We start from the raw sequence: 18,437 nt of genomic DNA, 5'->3' as shown, positions 1-18,437 counted from the left end.
AGGCTCATCATCCTTACAAAACCGATCGTCAACACTTCAACAGGCTTCTAGTCTCGGTACAGGGCATTTTTCCTTCAAAGTATTTGTAACTTTTTACCTGAATCCACACAATCACCGCGTATAGAAATAGAATTATCCAGGCTTCACCCATTTAATGATGTTTAGGGAGAGGAGGGAGAGGTGCGTGCAGATAATCTAGGGCTAGACATAGATAGCAGTTTGTCTGAGGGGTTGTCTGAGGGGTTGTCTGAGGGGTTGTCTGAGGGGTTGTCTGAGGGGTTGTCTGAGGGGTTGTCTGAGGGGTTGTCTGAGGGGTTGTCTGAGGGGTAGATAGACGCCTGTAAGATCGGTTGAAAGTCTCTCTGTACAGTGAGTCTACTACATCTATCTCGGCAGATCTACGACTGGACAGAGAGTGATGGTTATTTTTAATCTCGTCGCAATTAGAAGAACATTGTTTGTTTCGTAACAGCTGCTTCTGTCGCATTTGGGATCCCGCAAATGGTACGATTCTCACTCTGTTTAGCACGTGTGGTCGTTCGGTTTTTGTTTCCAAGATGAAAAAATATCGTGTCGTTCTGGTTTATAGTGTGACGTATCGAAAACCGATACCACTAACAGTAGATTCTGTATTAAAAACAATAGAGTACAAACCTTTAGTGTGAAATATCAGTGACTGGATTGTCATTACTATAACGGACTGATGTAACCCACGATATTCTTATTAGACACTTCGGGAAATAGCTGTTACCACTAATTGCCGTGTGAAGCCTGTCTCATTAAATGTGTGTAATACTCAAATTGGTCTCAGGACGGTCATATACGTCGAGAAATGCTGCCAAATTTGAAAATGGAACGAACATCGAAAATGTACGTGACTCATTTATCTCCTTAAAACTGTTGCGCTATATTAACACCTATATTCTCCCACAGAGACCTCTGTGTATGTCTTATATACAACACCCATTTATCAATTTTCAGACAGTGACGAATTTTGTTGGTCCTATGCTTAATATCGACCTTGGCTTATTTCCAGAATATGGTCCAGAATAGATATGAGACGCGTAAAAAGAAACCTTCAATTATCTGATCGTATTGATTCAATATGTCTGGAAATATTGATACTAAACATTCAAAGTAGTTAGTTATTTATTGATATTCACTTTTATCAGATACAGGCAATTGTGCTCAATAGTGGGCCCACCCTTTTTAGAATTTTCTAGTTAACATTACTGTAGGTTTTTGGTTTTTAAGAAGAAGAGTTTTGATCGATGCGTCATCGAACTAATCAGTTATCTATAGATATGACGTTCCACGACAACATCGTTCGTTTGTTTATGACGCCACATGGGCCACGGTCAAGTACGTCTCATTTATGCTAATTAATGATGACGTCATAACGTCTAATACTTTGTTATTCGTGCTCACGTGGCCTGACCGTCACAACCGGTGACATAGCATCGACCCACACTAGGAATGATTCAGGCGCCGAAAACACATTAGCCGTGTGGCAGTTAGGTCAATCAGTGTAAGGTACTTCTACAAATCTGGACCAATTCCACAGACGAGCCCTCCTGACCTCTGTAAGGATTTGACAACATTGAACAAATGAAACTGATATTAATTAACCTAGAGTCATAACTTCGTCTATTTCGTCTTAACCTTCTTCGATATCATCATCAACATCATCTTCATCACATTCTTCATCATTTACTTCTTCATTTCAACGTCGGTTGCTTGCAACTAAACCGATAATTGTGGAGTTTGTGGAGCTGGGTCCCGTCCAAAAAAGATTGGTCCATCATCGCTGTTGAATACGAATCAGGTTCTGGCGCACTAGTGTCGTGTGCGCGCCAGACGCAGTTACGAGGATATAATCAGACAGCGTGTTTAAGGTTAAATACCTGTCGATAAAATTGACGCATTGATTAACGAAAGGTGAAAAATGTGAATTGAAAATCATATCTAATTAAACGTGTCGATTATTCGGCTATCAGTCTGGTAAACTCTGCCACAGCAGAAGTCACGTGCTGTCGCGTCGCCAGGTGCTCGATCGAGGGTTTGTTACTTCCTGCCGAATCCAACAAAGCCGACTAATGATTAATGGCGAAAAAAAGTTTTTGCGCGACAAAGAATAAACACAGACATCTCCAACAGTTGTCGCTGCGTATTAGGCTGTTGATCGACATTGTTAACGAAACCATTGCGAAAGCGGGTCTATGAAAATGTGTAAGATCAATTATTTAAGTTGGGTAATTTTGCGATAGCTTTTTTTCTGATTGACAACAATTCTCTATCGGTGGGATTCGAGCCTGATGACTTCGAGACTCAACCGCGCCACGAAACCCTGATGAGCACCTTGCTCGTAGTTGCGGCTAAGCTGAGCACTTGGGCTATTCCCGCAGGGTTGGTTCAAAAACCCCTATCGAAGGAGCAACGCGAAAAGTCTCGCGATCCTTTCAGGGTCAAACCCCTGTTAAAGGATGATGACGCTTTCATGATGCTGATAGTGAAAACTCAAGGACAAAACGAAGTCATGATTTTTTTCTAAGGCTACGTGCGATTGTAAAACATCCACGGTATTATTGTATTGTCAGAAGATATTGCCATTTGTATACACGGCATGCAGAAATACGACTGTATCCTGCGAGAGAACTGGTTTCGGTAAATATCATAGAATCAATTCATATTCGGTCAGTTAATATTTTCTAGCGTGTATTCCGTGAATCAAACTGCGAGAAAGTATCATTGACTCGTATTCTATCTGAACACGAGTCACGTTCGCTTTATGTTGAATACAAGCAAACAAAGCAGCGAGTCCCGTATCAAATTCATTTTTGGTTGGTTATTAATAGCTGTATGACTTGTAAGTCTACACTCGTAAAGTCTTCATTATCGATCTTATGAATTCGGTAGCGGTGACTATCATCCGATGACCTTGGTCACCTTTAGCGAATAGAATAATATTTATACTTCCGTACTGCATGACCTTCCGAAGGTCGTCGTTGTCGAGTATAAGATGACGCTTAAGTGCATTTGGAAGAGCGCTTTCTAGCTAATTATGCAGTCTTAGACTGGTTTTAATTGCCGTTAAAAATCCGTTTAGGAAGTGAGCGCATAATTAGCTTCTGCGTTGCTGATTTCTATTAGAACACTGGTAAAACGACATGTTGATTGGGTTTGATTCTAAGTTCACAATTTTGTGTTCCAAATCGTTTTACTTTTCTCGGCCGTAAATGTGCAGTGAATTGCGAGACTGAGGAAATTAGAAAACGTTAAATCATTATTTCAGAATATCAGAATACAACGTATTTATGGCAGCTAAAGAACAGTAATCGACATCTTAGATTCAATAATAGACTGAATAGAAATGTTAGATAATGATCAATCCTCTCACAGTCTTCGTCTTTTCCTTGAATTATTTTTTCTTCGAAATCATGAAAAAAAAAACATTCTTTAAAAATAGCCCTTATATTTTCAATGCATTTCCTAAAACTTCTAAACAATTTAAAGGATCCAAACCCCGGACACAGTTCTACAGTTGTGAGTGCGAGTAATCTCTGAGTTGAAATTAGTTCTTTTTCAGTGAGTTAAAATCAACCGTGGAACCTGGACCTGTATCCAAATTGTCACCGAACATTAAATCAATTTAGCAAGTTTCACGTTGATCTCTCAGTTTTTTTTCCGAAAATTGTGCGATGAATATTTTTCATGTAACAGCAGCTGCTACAGGCTAATAGAATCCTCTCGTGTTTAAAATATTCAAGAAATGCCTGGCATTGAATAAGTTAGAGCTCGAGGTGAAGCATTGTCAAGAAGATACCAGACGCTCATCCATTCGATTCTATTCACGTTGTTTAGTGAGAATTCAGTGCCAATTTTTTCATTAAAAGTATGAAAAAGTTTTCGACGACATTTTAGCGATAAAATCCAGGGTCTTATAAACACGCTGTCTGAATATTGTCGACAGGCTCCAAATTAATCGTTTCATTTCTAAACGGTGTTTTTCACGAACGACACTTCCGCGTATGGGTATATGTGTGTATATATATATATATATATATATATATACATACTGTGAAATTGATCACCAAATAAATACAAACGAAACAAGATGAAAAATGATGTTGAGGCACGGAATGCCACTATTAAAAAGATTAATAAGTTCCTGACTGACTGTTTTTTTCAAATTTTTTTCTTTCAATAGCGGGCCTACCTCAACCCACTGCGCGCCTCGCAGGGCTACTTCAACCCACTGTGTGCCACGCAGGGCTACTTCGACCCACAGCGCGCCTCGCAGGGCTACTTCAACCCACTGTGTGCCACGCAGGGCTACTTCAACCCACTGTGTGCCACGCAGGGCTACTTCAACCCACTGTGTGCCACTCAGGGCATTATAAGCGGGTTCGATGTTTCTTTTTCCCAATTGGGAAGAGACCAGAGAAGAACCTTCGACCTGGAAACTTTGTCGCCACCAGGATTGTCAGCGTTACCAGTTGCATCGAGTCGAAGATGTTCTAACTTCTATTTCAAATTTTTGTTTGAGGCAAATTTCGATTCGTTGCACATTTTCCAGATATTAAAATTCTATCAGTCGAATACTGGATTAATACTGGATTATAAGAACAATACGGTCAATTTCTGTGGCGTGCTTATTCACTATGATGAGTATATATATATATATATATATATATATATATATATATATATATATATATATATATATATATATATATATATATATATATATATATATATATATATATATATATATATATATATATATATATATATATATATATATATATATATATATATATATATATATATATATATATATATATATATATACCGCAGCATGTAACGGTCGGAGTAGAGTTGACAGACATTTCCTATCTCATAACTGATAGCAATTCATTTCGTAAACGTATATACTTTTATCAATATACATAATAGAAAGAGAGAAGATTCTCTTATTTTGTTGGTATCTTTATCGAATCCGGCGTCGCGTCTATTACAATCCAGACACCCATCAGAACAGCAGCAATGCGCCAGATATAGTTTATACAATACATACGCAATAAAACCCGCACCGATATTTCCTACAATCGAATATTATTATAAATCATCGTGTATCTTGTTTTTTCAGGCGCGCGTCTGATTATAAAGAGTTTCTCTGAATGTCGTCTACGTCTGGGATTTATTTGGACATATTGATACACGATCAAAAGATTTCATCTGAAAGAGTCAAAATCTATTCCTTATCATTACTATTCCCTAGTGCGAGTCATTTTCATATTTCGTATTCCTTCTTTTAAGTCGATTTTAATCATTAAATTTGTCAACAAAGATTTGATCACTTTAAAATACGTCGATGATGTTTTTATAAAGAAAAATTCATTATCTGAAATATCAATTCGATAACTGCCGATTATTGAGTCTTTGAAGTTTTCAATTTTATAGACTTCATCTTTCCAATAAAAAGATAGCAATTCCGTACAGTAAACACGTAAATCCCGCGGTCTCCCTAGAAATGCATATATTTCAGTCCTTGACGCCGTTGTAAGCTTAGAGAACGTCTTAAGAATTCTAAATGCCAACCGCGGTCTATCTGGCTTAGTTCGGTCTAAAAGGTCTCTCGTTGAAATCGATGTTGCTGAAAGTTCGGATTAGATGCGTCTTCTTATGAAAATAACCGTTTTTACCGCAAAGACGCCGAGCACGTGTTTTCATCATTATTCAAAAGATATCTGTAAAAATGTTAATTTGAGTGAATAAGTTAAAAGGACATTTCTAGATGTCACATCCCTTCAGACACCGCACACATGCACGCACGCACGCACACTCGCACACTCATCAGCTATCTTTATTCACGGTCTTGCAGACGTATCCCGCATCTTGAGATGTCTGACTCTTTTGCGATGTAAATTAGGAAATGATTCCGCGAAACGAAAAAGCAATAAAGCGCCATACGGTAATAAATATTAATCCATACATGGATGAAATCGACGATTAACTTGTCAACGAGACCATTTGCAAGGTCGGCTAAAAAGAATGATTATATTTGCAATTAAGACCTAAGATAATTCTTAATTAAACCTCATACATGCGTTTAGGCGATTGTATATGAAGTTGGCTACAGTCCTAAAATAAGATAGTTCCCACACCGGGAATCGAACCCGGGCCGCCTGGGTGAAAGCCAGGAATCCTAACCACTAGACCATATGGGAAGTGTGCTGTAGAGAAATTATTTAGGAATAAATTTACCATATTCGTGTCTATCGACCAAAATATTTAGATATTTCTATAATGAAATATCCAAAATCATTTCGAGTTACAGAATGATAGCCCGACTTTTAGCAATACACAGAATGATAGCCGACTATTAGCAATACACAGAATGATAGCCCGACTATTAGCAATACACACAGATGTCTTCGTAAAATGAAAAGGAAAATGCGTATCTTACAGTCCATTAACCCGGGTGTCTTGATCGGAAATACATTTACGAGGAACCGCTGTGGTAAATTAACGTGGAATTTAGTTTCGTGCTGAAACTCGTGCGCGATCATCATCTCTCCTGAGATGTTTAGTACGACGACTCGGTGCTACCGCTAAAACTACATCGAATGCATGTATTTCAAACATTAGCGCGGAAAGCACTTAGATTTAGTTTAGCGACTTGTCGGAGAAAACTATTCGAAACAGGAAAGGAATACTCCGAGAAAAGAGTCGGGCTTTGATGAAAAGATGCCGCAAAATGTTTAAGAATCGAGACTTATTTTGTCAGCAGCGAAGAATTCTTTTTTTACCGGTTTTTACCGGTATAAGTCTAGATATTGCAGTATGAATTCATACTATATTTAGATCGAATGAAAATGGTTCGTCGGCTGCCACGGACGTTAAACTATCGCCCTGTAGATAGATTTCTGCATTTACAATTTCGATTATTTTCCACTCAAAATTTCCGCTATCGTTAAATTTTCAGATGAAATATAATCTAGATAAAACGCTATAGTAGTTGGCGGGAAACAGTGTTTACTGATTTACAGTAAGAGTCCATTACGCGTCACTAATGGTAATAATCCGTACGGACACATTTTGCAACCGACATGACAAATTTACTTAATACATCGACGCCGTATTTCTCTTGCACTTAATGCAAAATACGATTATGGCGATCGTTACCTTGAAATGGTACGAATCTCAGTATTTCGATTACGAGCGATCGAGTGAGAAAGAGAACGGCAACGACAGAGGACGATTATCGCGCCAAAAATGATTTAAAAACCGCTGCGTTTTACACATTCTGCTAATGGAATTTTTGCACGTATGAATTCAATCGTGTTTATCATCTACAAACATTGATGCAAATGCAATCATTATAATGAATAAACTGACGTGGCCATTATTAGAATCGCGTTTAATCAAATTTACAATTTCTACTAGAAATGTTCCTGTCAAACCCGACAAAACAATTATTATGTTCTGAAAGTGTTGCACTCTAGTCTAATGCATTGATTATTTCCATTAATTCAAAAATCTTATTTCAATTAGTTCCTCATTATCATCGCTTTGCCTTTCAAGGTGATTCGCCCTTTCGCCCCTGAAAGAAAATGGGCTGAGATTTTAGGATATCAATAAATCAAATCCACGTCCTATAGTAACGATCTTTGGTAGCAGTAGTCTTAAATGTTTAAAGAAATTCTGAGACTATTTTGCGAATGCCGCGACCTTATTGAACCGATTTATAAAACATATTCGTTTGCGTCTATGCAAGAAACCGCAAACTTTGTGGCGAGAAACGACCATTTCATGAGCGAAATAACGTATGAAGCTAAGCGAGGCTTCAGTTGATTTAGTATGTTATGTATAGCGGGTGGTGTATGGAACGTCTCGCAGACTGGATGGCGATGTGAAGACGTAAACAACTATACAGGAAGTTCTTAACGAGACAAAGCAAAACAACTCGAGCGGCTCGAGCTGTACCTTTACAAATTAACCTTAACTATCGCTTTCCTCTTAATGTCTCGTTAAATATGCAAACCTGATCTAATTGTCTACGGTCTCAGACAGACGGGGCTATCATTTCAATTACAATGAAGTAAATCAAAAGTCAATGTACGATAATCTTCTGTACTGGTACGAGCTGGGTCGAAAATGAGATATGTTTTGGATGTAAAAATGTTGCGTCAAGAGTTTGCATGATTGAAATATGTTACATGTAACACGTAGATTACTATAATACGTATGAAGCTGTTTCGATTATCGACATTTTGCAAATTAACCGAGCATTAATCTATTATTATCAGCATCTATTAGTTTTTATTCATTTTTTAGTCCACGATTCTATAGGAAAGCGCTATCTTTCACTCGCGTTGTTGCGGGTAAAAGTAGAAACAGTAACATTTTTTCATCATTCGCTTATGTTTTTAATAAGAATTGAGCTTGAATTGAAGGGATATTATTTACTGGACGAGGATTGAGGATTATTATATAAAACCGGCTTTTATTGACGTCGATGACATAAAATGAGAAACTGCGTTAATCGCCTTTTTAGATTGCACTCTAAACCTGGAATTCACGATACGCAACCGGACACGGGACTGATTTCTTTGTTTCTGTCGATGCTGCATTAAGTATTATGAAGGGTCGCCTGGATAAACAGTGCTTAATCGCGATATCGGATGCCGAATATTCTTTAAGAACACTGCATCATCGTCGTGGACAACCGACTCTTATTCCTTACATCTCTAACATCGCAGAAAACTAGCCGTCTTTACAGACTGAAGTCAGATCAGAGCCTGGTCAAATACTGCGCAAAAGATTGTTATGATTTTTGGGCATGCGAAAAGAAGGAAACAAGTGAAGTCTGCGTATGAGGGTCGCCCTTCCTTTCGTGCGACAGAAAATTTGAGGTTTTTTTCTAAAATCTTCGTACACGTATCTCTTTAAAAAGGCGAACAATTAATACACATTACGGGTAGATAGAAACTACAGAACGGTAGTTTTATAGGAGAAACGAAATAATTGATTTAAATTCCCACCGAGTGCACCAGTATTTGAAACTATCGATGTAAGTGTACCGTAACGTAGCGGTATTTACCCGCTGGCTGGAGATTGATAAACTCAGGTAACGTGTATCGAATATTCAATAGCGATCACTGTCACATCTAGTGTACATTCAAAACCGATATCGTGTTTAACATTCCTGACGACGTAAACTCGAAATATTCCATAAGATTTATAGTTTTTTTCCTCCGAAAATTTGAAAAGAATGGACGTTGATGCAGATTACGATAGACTCCAGTGACTCGTGACTTGATCTTATTGCGTCGGGGGCAAATAATAGAACCTGACTCCGCCGTAAGTAGCTAAACCAGGAAATTCTAGGGATGTGTATAATGTGTCCAGTAAGATAAATAATGTAATAATGTAATGCTGTAAGCGGCAGAATTTTGAGTGAATGAGTTAAATTTCCGATGTTTTCGCTCAAGAATCAGATCTTATTTGCCAACTGAGGAACTGGGTCAAAATCTAATATACGACTATTAGCAATCAAGGATTTCTGTCTGTAAACTCGTCCTCACAGCGGGAGTGGGGTTCCCCGCATGATTTCCTATTGTAAAGATAGGTCAATTCGGTGACGCGCTCGTCACCCGCGCGGGCGGCTCCGTAATTGACAAATTATACCCAATAACGTTCTATCAGTTGTCGTTACTGACTTTTCATCGAAGGTCACAAAACGACGTGTACATGATAATATTCGATCGACAAGTGTAGCGGGCAATTTGATGCTAGATTCTGACGATGATCGGTTGCGGATTCACTTGATCCCCTGAATAGAGTTAATCATCTTCGTGATGAGAAATCCGTCTCATATTCTTCTGTTATACGCGAAAATTAATTAACTCACAACTTAAACAATGATGGATATCTAGGGTGTGCGGGGTAAGGATGGAAAAATCCAGGCATTGCTAAATCATCGTATAAATCATGACCGAAATGAACATATCTTTAACTCTCCCTCAAATTCTCAGTGAACCTAGGACGCAATTAATCAGTGACTTTCATAAAGAGAAAATTCTAGAAGAAAAAACTGATAGAAAGAAAATTTATAGTAACTAACACGTGCTGGGAAACTGTGACTCACCAGATGGCGTGACAAGCACTCAGTCTTACGTCGTCAAAATTGATTCAATATCGATCAATTTTGAACAGCGATTTTAAGCTCGCGACTCCATGCATTATCACTGGACCAAATATACGTACATTGAATTCATTTTGCTAGGGATTGGTCTAATTTTCATTAATAATCGATGTTTTAAGGGTAAAGTTTTTTCGAGTAGAACTAAAATGTAGAAGAGACTGAGTAACCACTAGCGCACCTAGCGGATCCTCGCGTGCCAGAAGTGGAATCCTCCCTTACAACAGTAGCGTTTGCGGTCGAAGTAATTAAACACACGCAAACATAATCAGAAAGTAGAGATAATTTCAGTGAAGGTACAACGAGAACCCAATAACAACAACATCACGTAACAGGGTAATAACATACCAGTATATAATATAATACCTGATGATATTAATGAATAGTAATTTACTACGATTTCATAAGCAGCTGATCATTACGACGATAGATGAGTAAACGTGGAATCCGTTTAACCCAGAAATCGCTCTCTTCAATCGACGAAATATGGTTTCATTTCATTAATTGGATTCGTGATTTGTATGCATCGAATACGCGACGAATGAAGGTACTTATATGAACCTCAACCACACATTCGCTTACGTCAATGAAATTTCATTTATCTACACTTTCTAAAACTCGTTCTTTTGGATACATCATTCGCTGACGATATCTCAAACTTCTGGGTGTAAGCTCAAACAGACTCCTCAATTATCTTCAATCAATCGCTCTCCACCTGTTGCATATTGCATTTTCTTTATTAGAAATAATATTGTGATAGTTTTTCTGTCTTGTAGAAGTTGTATAAATATGCTGTATGTTTCTTATTTATATGTATGGTTTACTATATTGACATTCATGGCCTGAAATGAACTAATAAACAAACAAATAAATGAATTTACTATCACGCTTTTGAATGAACGTAACAAGTAGTAGACATCGTCGTGGACAGATGCGATTTCAGCTATCAACAGTTGGAATCCATTTCATTTCATATATAGAAATGAAATAAGTCATACGTCATTAGAAAACTGAGTGAAGTGATGCTACTGCACTGAATCCCCAGTAGATTAACACGAGTATATGAAAATATTTCTGGTTTATTTTTGTGATGCACGAGTGAGCAGAGGGATGATGTCAAGAGAGAACAGAACAAGAAAAGACCACCGCAGATTGGGAATAGCTGAAGTATTCATTATCATGAATGATGTAGGACAATGGCCTTGAATCAGGGATTTAGTGTCTCCTCTAATAGGAAAATATAATGTTATCATATACTGAGAATACTTGACTCCGCAAATGTGTCTTTTCGACGCCAATAATGACTAGATGATTTGGTGGACCGAATACTAGGTTTCATGCAGAAGATTCCGTCACCTAGATATCAACCCGGTCAATTACAGTTGGATGACCATTGACCAGCAGCACCTCGGAGCCATCCCTCATTTACAATAGGTCACACGCTGCACTCTACTCGGTGTGAGACGGTCATGCACGACTCATTATATATTCTATTCATTTGATTGTACAATAGTCGTAAGTAGAAAATCTCCACTCACCAGAAATCACCTTCATTTAACGACGAAGAAGATGCAACTTTATTTTCGCCTCGGATTTATGTCGCCCATTTAAAGATCAACGCGACTACACTAATGTTCTCACGCGGACGGGAACATTTAGCTGTTATCTGCGTTCAGCTTAATGAAACGGTCATCTCGGGATAAGAGTTTGCCTTCACTGTATGTCTTCAAAATGTATTTATTCATTCCCGAGTGCTTGTTTATTACCAGTAAGCGCAAATGGTTTATATCGAGGGATTATGTTGGTCAAGAAGCCGCAGTTGTTGCAGTGATTGCTTTGAACCTGTTAAGCGACGTCTGTTTAAGTGTCAGCTTTCGTCACGCTAAGCATTATTAACGAAATATATTCCCATTTAATGTATATTCTTGGTACCGGCAGTCATCGAATTGCGAGCTATCAGTGTTGAATACTTGTTAGTTAAGAATTACATTATCTCTACTCTGTTTTGCTGTCGAATAGTAAGCAGTGATGATCTCAAAATGGCAGCGCGTTTTGATGGTCTTCAATCCAAAATAAACCATTACATAAAACATAAATCATTCGAAGAAATCAAGAAATGAATAAAAACGAAAATTCAGAGTTGTTGACAATTTTTTTTTAAATTGTTCGATGTTTTGAATAACTTTCTATTGAGGATTCGAAGAAACAGTTCCAAATAAAACATGTTGATCTCTATACGATTGGTGACGGATTTTATAGACTTTGACATCCGATAGAGGAAACCTGTTACTCCCCGGAGATCAATGTCGAATTCGTAATAAGAATTTCTCCTATAGGTGGCAGTGTTTTTTAGTTTCGATGACATTTACATCGATTTTTTATCAGAATTTTGTCTCTGAAAGCTGGAATCGTGTGTAAATATATGAAGAAGTTGGTGCGATAAATTAATTGACGTGGAACGACAAATACCTGGGACGTTATATAATGTGCGATAAATAATTCCGGAGTCAAACTCACTCTCAAAGCTCCAGCCAGAAACAAATCCATCTCATAGGGTGAAACTAAAAACACATATGACATAATTACATAAAGCATAGTTTTGTTACCTCTCTTAGTCACGTGTTTGTTAGAAAGGCAACTTATTTTAGCAGTTATCACTGATAGACTCATTATCAATGTACATGGAATTACGCCTTCTAAAGCGGTGCTTATTGCAATAAATCCACCCAAAACACCATAGGAATCACGACTTCGTTTAGCTATTTCTTCGGCTAAATCGTAGCAACAAGTTGAATTTCTACAAGTTCTAATAACGGTATAAAAACCTCGGTTGTGAGAGAGACATAGCGCCAATGTAAATGACGTTGCCAGCATTCTCTTATGATCTGTGACGTATCTTTTGTGCAAAAATGGTTTCCTTATCGATAATAACCTTTCAGCAGCCATAACAACAACAATCCAATTAGAAAAAGAGATCGGTAAATAATCGATCAGATGAGTAGATATTCTCATACAAGAATTCGCTACACGCCTTACCGTAAATAATCTGTTAAAATACGACATGAATCGAGCAGTACCCGGATGAACTGGACAAATTCGGAAGTGGAAAAATCTAAAAGGACATATCTCAGGCGAAAGAATGTAGATAAAACGCACTACCACATAATGGACTGATGAACCAAACTCTTTGAGTTGATTCAGAATAAATACCTGATCGGATAAAGCTAGGGAGATCAGATAAATAAACATAGCGCGAACTGAACGAGATTTACGACAAGAAATTAGCGTAACGATAGTAGCGAAATTCAAGCCAGCAAAAACAGGATCAAACAAATTTACAAATCTTCTCGCATCCTCGTAATATAAGCTAAGCATCGGGTAGAATCTAATATGGCTGTATTTAGTATGGTAGTATTTAGTATGGTTGAGATTGCGTTCCATCATGAATGCAGTCAGCTTGGATCTGTTGGTCCGAGTTCCAACACCTCCACCTACTGTCTAAATGTAACTTCTAAATCGTGTTAAACGCGTTATTCAATAATTTATATTACGCTTAATCTTCCTCCCTAAAAGCAGCACTGAACACAGTGTTGTCCCATCAGATGACGGTATCAAATGAATTGATTCAATTATTTGTCAACTGTTAAGATATTCAAGTGAAAAGGATCCGTTCAAGACTTTGCAGTTACTAATTGTGGTTTTACTGTAGCTATTGTCTATTAATTCATATATATTTCTAAGGATGTTTCTAAAATTTTAGCAAATGCACGCAACAAATCAAATCAACTCCGGTGACTGTAAAATATAAAATATATTACTATTCTATTTTATTTTACAATAATCCATTGCAAAGTAGAAACTTCAGTATAATACAACTCGGTTCTAGAATCACGCGCTGTAGAATAGTTGATTTTACACTTCTAATGGTTAGTTGTCGTTGGGATTCATTCATACAAAATTGCTGCGAAGTTAAAATTCAATTAATAAATATCTTTCTGTTTCCACATACCGACAAATCTCGAGGTTAAGGGTTTGATTGATTACAGCAGAGATAAAAATGTATTGGACCAGGTGCAATCTGAACTTGTATCAATCCATGAATTGAAGTGTTCACGATCAAAAAGGTTAACGAATTCTATAAATGTGCCGTTCCCACACCGGGAATCGAACCCGGGCCGCCTGGGTGAAAGCCAGGAATCCTAACCACTAGACCATATGGGAGACTTGAGTAATCGATATTGTCGACCGATCTTAATTGAAAGTTCTCTGTAAATAGCCTGTCATGCTAAATCTGAACTTGAAATTGAACTTTAACATCTGGCCCTCGATCGCTTATCATTTACAAATTCTTCAAGTTTTTACGAGATGTTGATTGTATATTTTATGACTGTAGACAGGCGCGCGGCAGTCAACAGGTCTCTATAACAAGTACACAACGTCTTCTGTTACGAGACGTTGTGACATGAAAAAGTGACTAATGAGAGAGTCGTCGGTACTTAAACACACGGAAATCACGACATCGCCAACCGCGCCCTTATTTCTCCTATTTCTTATATTCGTCGCGTTGTCGTCATCACGAAATCGATGCATAAAACGCCAAATGCATTAACTTACCGTATACTTACCACCGGACATTCACCGGGTTAGATACAAATACACGAAAACGGAAGGTGACTAAAAAAACGACACAATAAATATCGCGTATGAATTTAGAACCGCATTAGACAGTGTCACAGACACATATAAAAAGTAATAAAATTGTCAGAAAACGGAAATGTTCTGTCATTATGTGCACAGATTCTGACAGTTACAATGACGACACGACGGGGGAAGTCGACATATCCGGTAATAATCTACATCTGTTACTGATTGGTGAACATCGGCACGGGTCACGTGGTCGCTAATCTAAACTATTATCATCGAACGGAAACGCGACTAAATATTGCATTCGTGATCGACGCCTAATTGGAAACACAGCAGTTAGAGATTTTTATCTGAGGATTCATGGGCGCTGCGGCACGCGAGGTTCGGAGAACTTCACTCGATGTATACGGCTGCAAATAGGTGCGGCCATGTTGGGTAGAAGGGGGGGGGGCGAAAATCCTTCAAATAGTTGATAAAAATAATTGGTAGGAGCTCCGGAATTGGTTGGAGCTCCGGAATTGATCGGAGCTCTTACATATCGTCGGAGCAGTCTATTTTGCGGCCAATTTTTCATCAGTAATTTATGAATAGAACATGTATTATATTCTCCAGTGATTTGATAGTGCGGTTAGCGCCTCGAGGTCTCGCCGCCTTCTACAACGAAATGTTTTCGCATGAAACTCTTCAAAAGTTTATATAAAGTTTATCATTAAGTGTTTGTTTGCGGGATATGTCTGTGTTTTCTGCATCCAGCAATATGCGAAATTGGATGCGACGCTTTTTGTAGAAATTATCGGCGAGGAAAACGACAAGTATGTAACAACAATTTACAGGGACCAGCTTTCGGGGATGAGATATGTTTTTATATGAGGGGGAGGTTTTTTTCTTTTGAAGTATTTCTATATAAAAAGGCGGAAGAATCGTCTAATTACGTATAGCTTGAAACAACAGTAGGACCAGGACGCCGTCAGGGAGGGGAGAGAAGCGGATAGATGTTACCCATAGAAATTCCGTCGCTACCGCAATATATCCATGTCGAAATGTGCGGTGATGTTATTTGGTGCGTGATCGCAACGTTTCATACCCCCGAACATCAAAAGACATCGCAGCAATATCTGAAGGTTTTTATGGCGAATTGCTTTTACATGAACTCAACGTTACTCGACATTAGATAATACTATAAAATCGCTGCTGGTGAAGACATTCATTTAACTGAGTTTTCCCTTCATAAACTTAAAGCGAGTCCATTAGAAGTCTGAAGTAATAAACTGCTAGTTTTGCCTGCGCTGTAGATCTAATGATATTCACTCATGCAGCCAAAATAAACATGCGCTGTGATGGTGCGCAAAACGTTTATTAGAGCAGAATTTCCACAGCAGCCAAAAACTGTCGCGATGCAGCGAGTGTGGAACATGTATCAGAAACTGTTTCAACTGTTTTATTGTTTATTTATGATGTTTTAGTCATAGCTAACCCTAATGGTTCCCGTTATTGCATCTTGGTCCACCGGCATTGCGTATACGGTTGTCAATTTGGCGGAGTACTCCCTGATTGGTCACAGGAACATCATAAATTATGCGATTTGGCGGTACTTTAGGTCTCACGTGTTATCTGTGTTTTTCCCGACTCGGATCTGCTAAAATGGGGGGGGGGAGGGGGGACTGTTTCAACAAATTTCCCTGGCTATTCAGAGACTTTTTTTAAGAAAAAAAAATCCCCCGACCTTTCCATGTTGAGCGGCCATCCCGATTATGTACTACTCTATCTATAAACATAGCAATCAACAAAATGATCGTCACAAGTGTGGTACGATTGACGGCTTGAATGTTGATCAACAACCAGCATTTATTTTAGACGTTAAGAAGCAAAGGCTCGCAATCAATAACTGCTACTTCTTGGAAGTTTAAGTGGCCCTGACAAGGGCCGTTTAGTCTGGTTATCGGACAGGATGTTAATGTCGTTTCGATGTAGTTTTCTTCTTTCCTTGAGCCTTCGTTATCTTTCCCTTCTTCGAGTTTGCTCTTTGTCTTTGTCTCTGTTGTTTCGTTCTAGGAGTTAGCGTTTTCTGAGCTGCTTTCTTCGCTGCTCGTTTCGCGGCTATTTTCGCCTGAACTGTCCTTCCTTTTTTCGCGGTCGGTTTCTTCCTAGTCGGTGTCTGCGCTGATGATCTCTGGTTGCGATTTCCGGCGATCTGGGACGACGACGTTGTTTTCAATAAGAACCGACCCGTAGCTCCTCGTGACCTCGACCTGGGTGGACGAGCCAGTACACCGGACCGTTCACCTCGACCGTAAGCTTGTTTCAGTAATAGTGGTAGTCGAGCTGTAGAGACCTGCGGGTAATTCAGTTCTATGTAGTTCTTGATAGCGATTGTAGACGAACCTTTTTTCTCTTTCAGTGACTTAATCGCGTCCACGATCATCTCTAGATAGGGCGGATGAGTCGCAGCACTAGCTCGACGTGCCTCCGCCGCCGCTGCCGGGGAAGATTTCTTTCCTCGCGCTACAGACGGGGATCTTGAACGGGATCTTGACTGAGCCATGTTTCAATCAATATAAGTAAAAACCTGTGCTGCTGTCTTCCTCGACCTCTCCCAAAAAAACTGATGCAACAAACCGAAACACTTATTGACTTAAATAAACAATGCGGACGCGATTGAAACCAAATCCGCCTGATTTACACCGTGTCAGCTGAAAATTCGGTCGCTTGAGGAAAAGTGTGCTCGCCTGCAAACTAGATCTTTAAATAACTCAGTGTGATGTTCATGAAGACAATTCATTTCACTCGCACTTTATAAAGTGATATCTATTTCAAACTTGTTTACAGTAGATTATAAACGGCTCGGCCTCAGAAGAGATGAAATTGATGAAATCTATCGCGGTCACGGGAAATCTCTGCAATGATTATGGAACGTCCTTTATATTTCCATAGAATTCAAATCAATTTATTTGAATTCTAAGACATTTCTAACTAATGATTGATTTACCCCTACTTTAACTCTTTTACAAGTGATCTAGACTTGATAAAGCCTACACTGATAATTCATAGGACACACGGCACATGATTAAGAATTTTCATGAAATCAATCTTTGAACTTTGGGTAAAAACTTTTGGCCATCATTATTTCAAAGAACCTCGTCAGGCACATAATAAAACCCGTAATTTCCAATCATCAACGCGAATCCGTATCGGGATCCGTATAAAGCACATGCTTTCAGATTCTGTAAATGTAAATTTTCAGATTTATATCGATTTGAATACGTGAGGGAAATCACAGATATCACTCGGTCAATGAACTTACCGCCAGTGCACGCACTTAGACTCTGTTTATTACCAAAGTAACAAAAACCGTAATTCAAAAGCCTGTTGGCAGTCAGTCAACTCAGATACTGTGACATGGTATTTACTGCCATATCATCAAATTTCACTGACAGACGAGGTTAAAAAAACCGTTTCTAACCATTATTGAATATATCGACATATATAAAGAATCCTCGTATAGAAACTATATAGATTTCCGCTTCCATCAGTAGAGATAAGAGAGGAGAGACTAAAGCTATTCCCACAGTTTATATTCCCATAGAAA

The 18,437-nt window shown here is 38.5% G+C and overlaps 2 non-coding genes across 2 annotated transcripts; both read right to left on the bottom strand.

The window, feature by feature from the left end:
* Positions 1–6,158: 6,158 nt before the first annotated feature.
* Positions 6,159–6,230, bottom strand: Trnae-uuc (transfer RNA glutamic acid (anticodon UUC)). The gene has a single exon. It is a non-coding gene; the product is annotated as a tRNA-Glu (tRNA).
* Positions 6,231–14,356: 8,126 nt separating this feature from the next.
* Trnae-uuc (transfer RNA glutamic acid (anticodon UUC)) lies at positions 14,357–14,428 on the bottom strand. Its single transcript has one exon. It is a non-coding gene; the product is annotated as a tRNA-Glu (tRNA).
* Positions 14,429–18,437: the final 4,009 nt, after the last annotated feature.

The sequence above is a fragment of the Tubulanus polymorphus genome, chromosome 2, assembly GCF_964204645.1.
Source record: "Tubulanus polymorphus chromosome 2, tnTubPoly1.2, whole genome shotgun sequence".
NCBI lineage: Eukaryota > Metazoa > Nemertea > Palaeonemertea > Tubulaniformes > Tubulanidae > Tubulanus > Tubulanus polymorphus.
The sequence above is the reverse complement of the archived record's forward strand: the minus strand, read 5'-3'. Positions and strand labels throughout refer to the sequence as shown.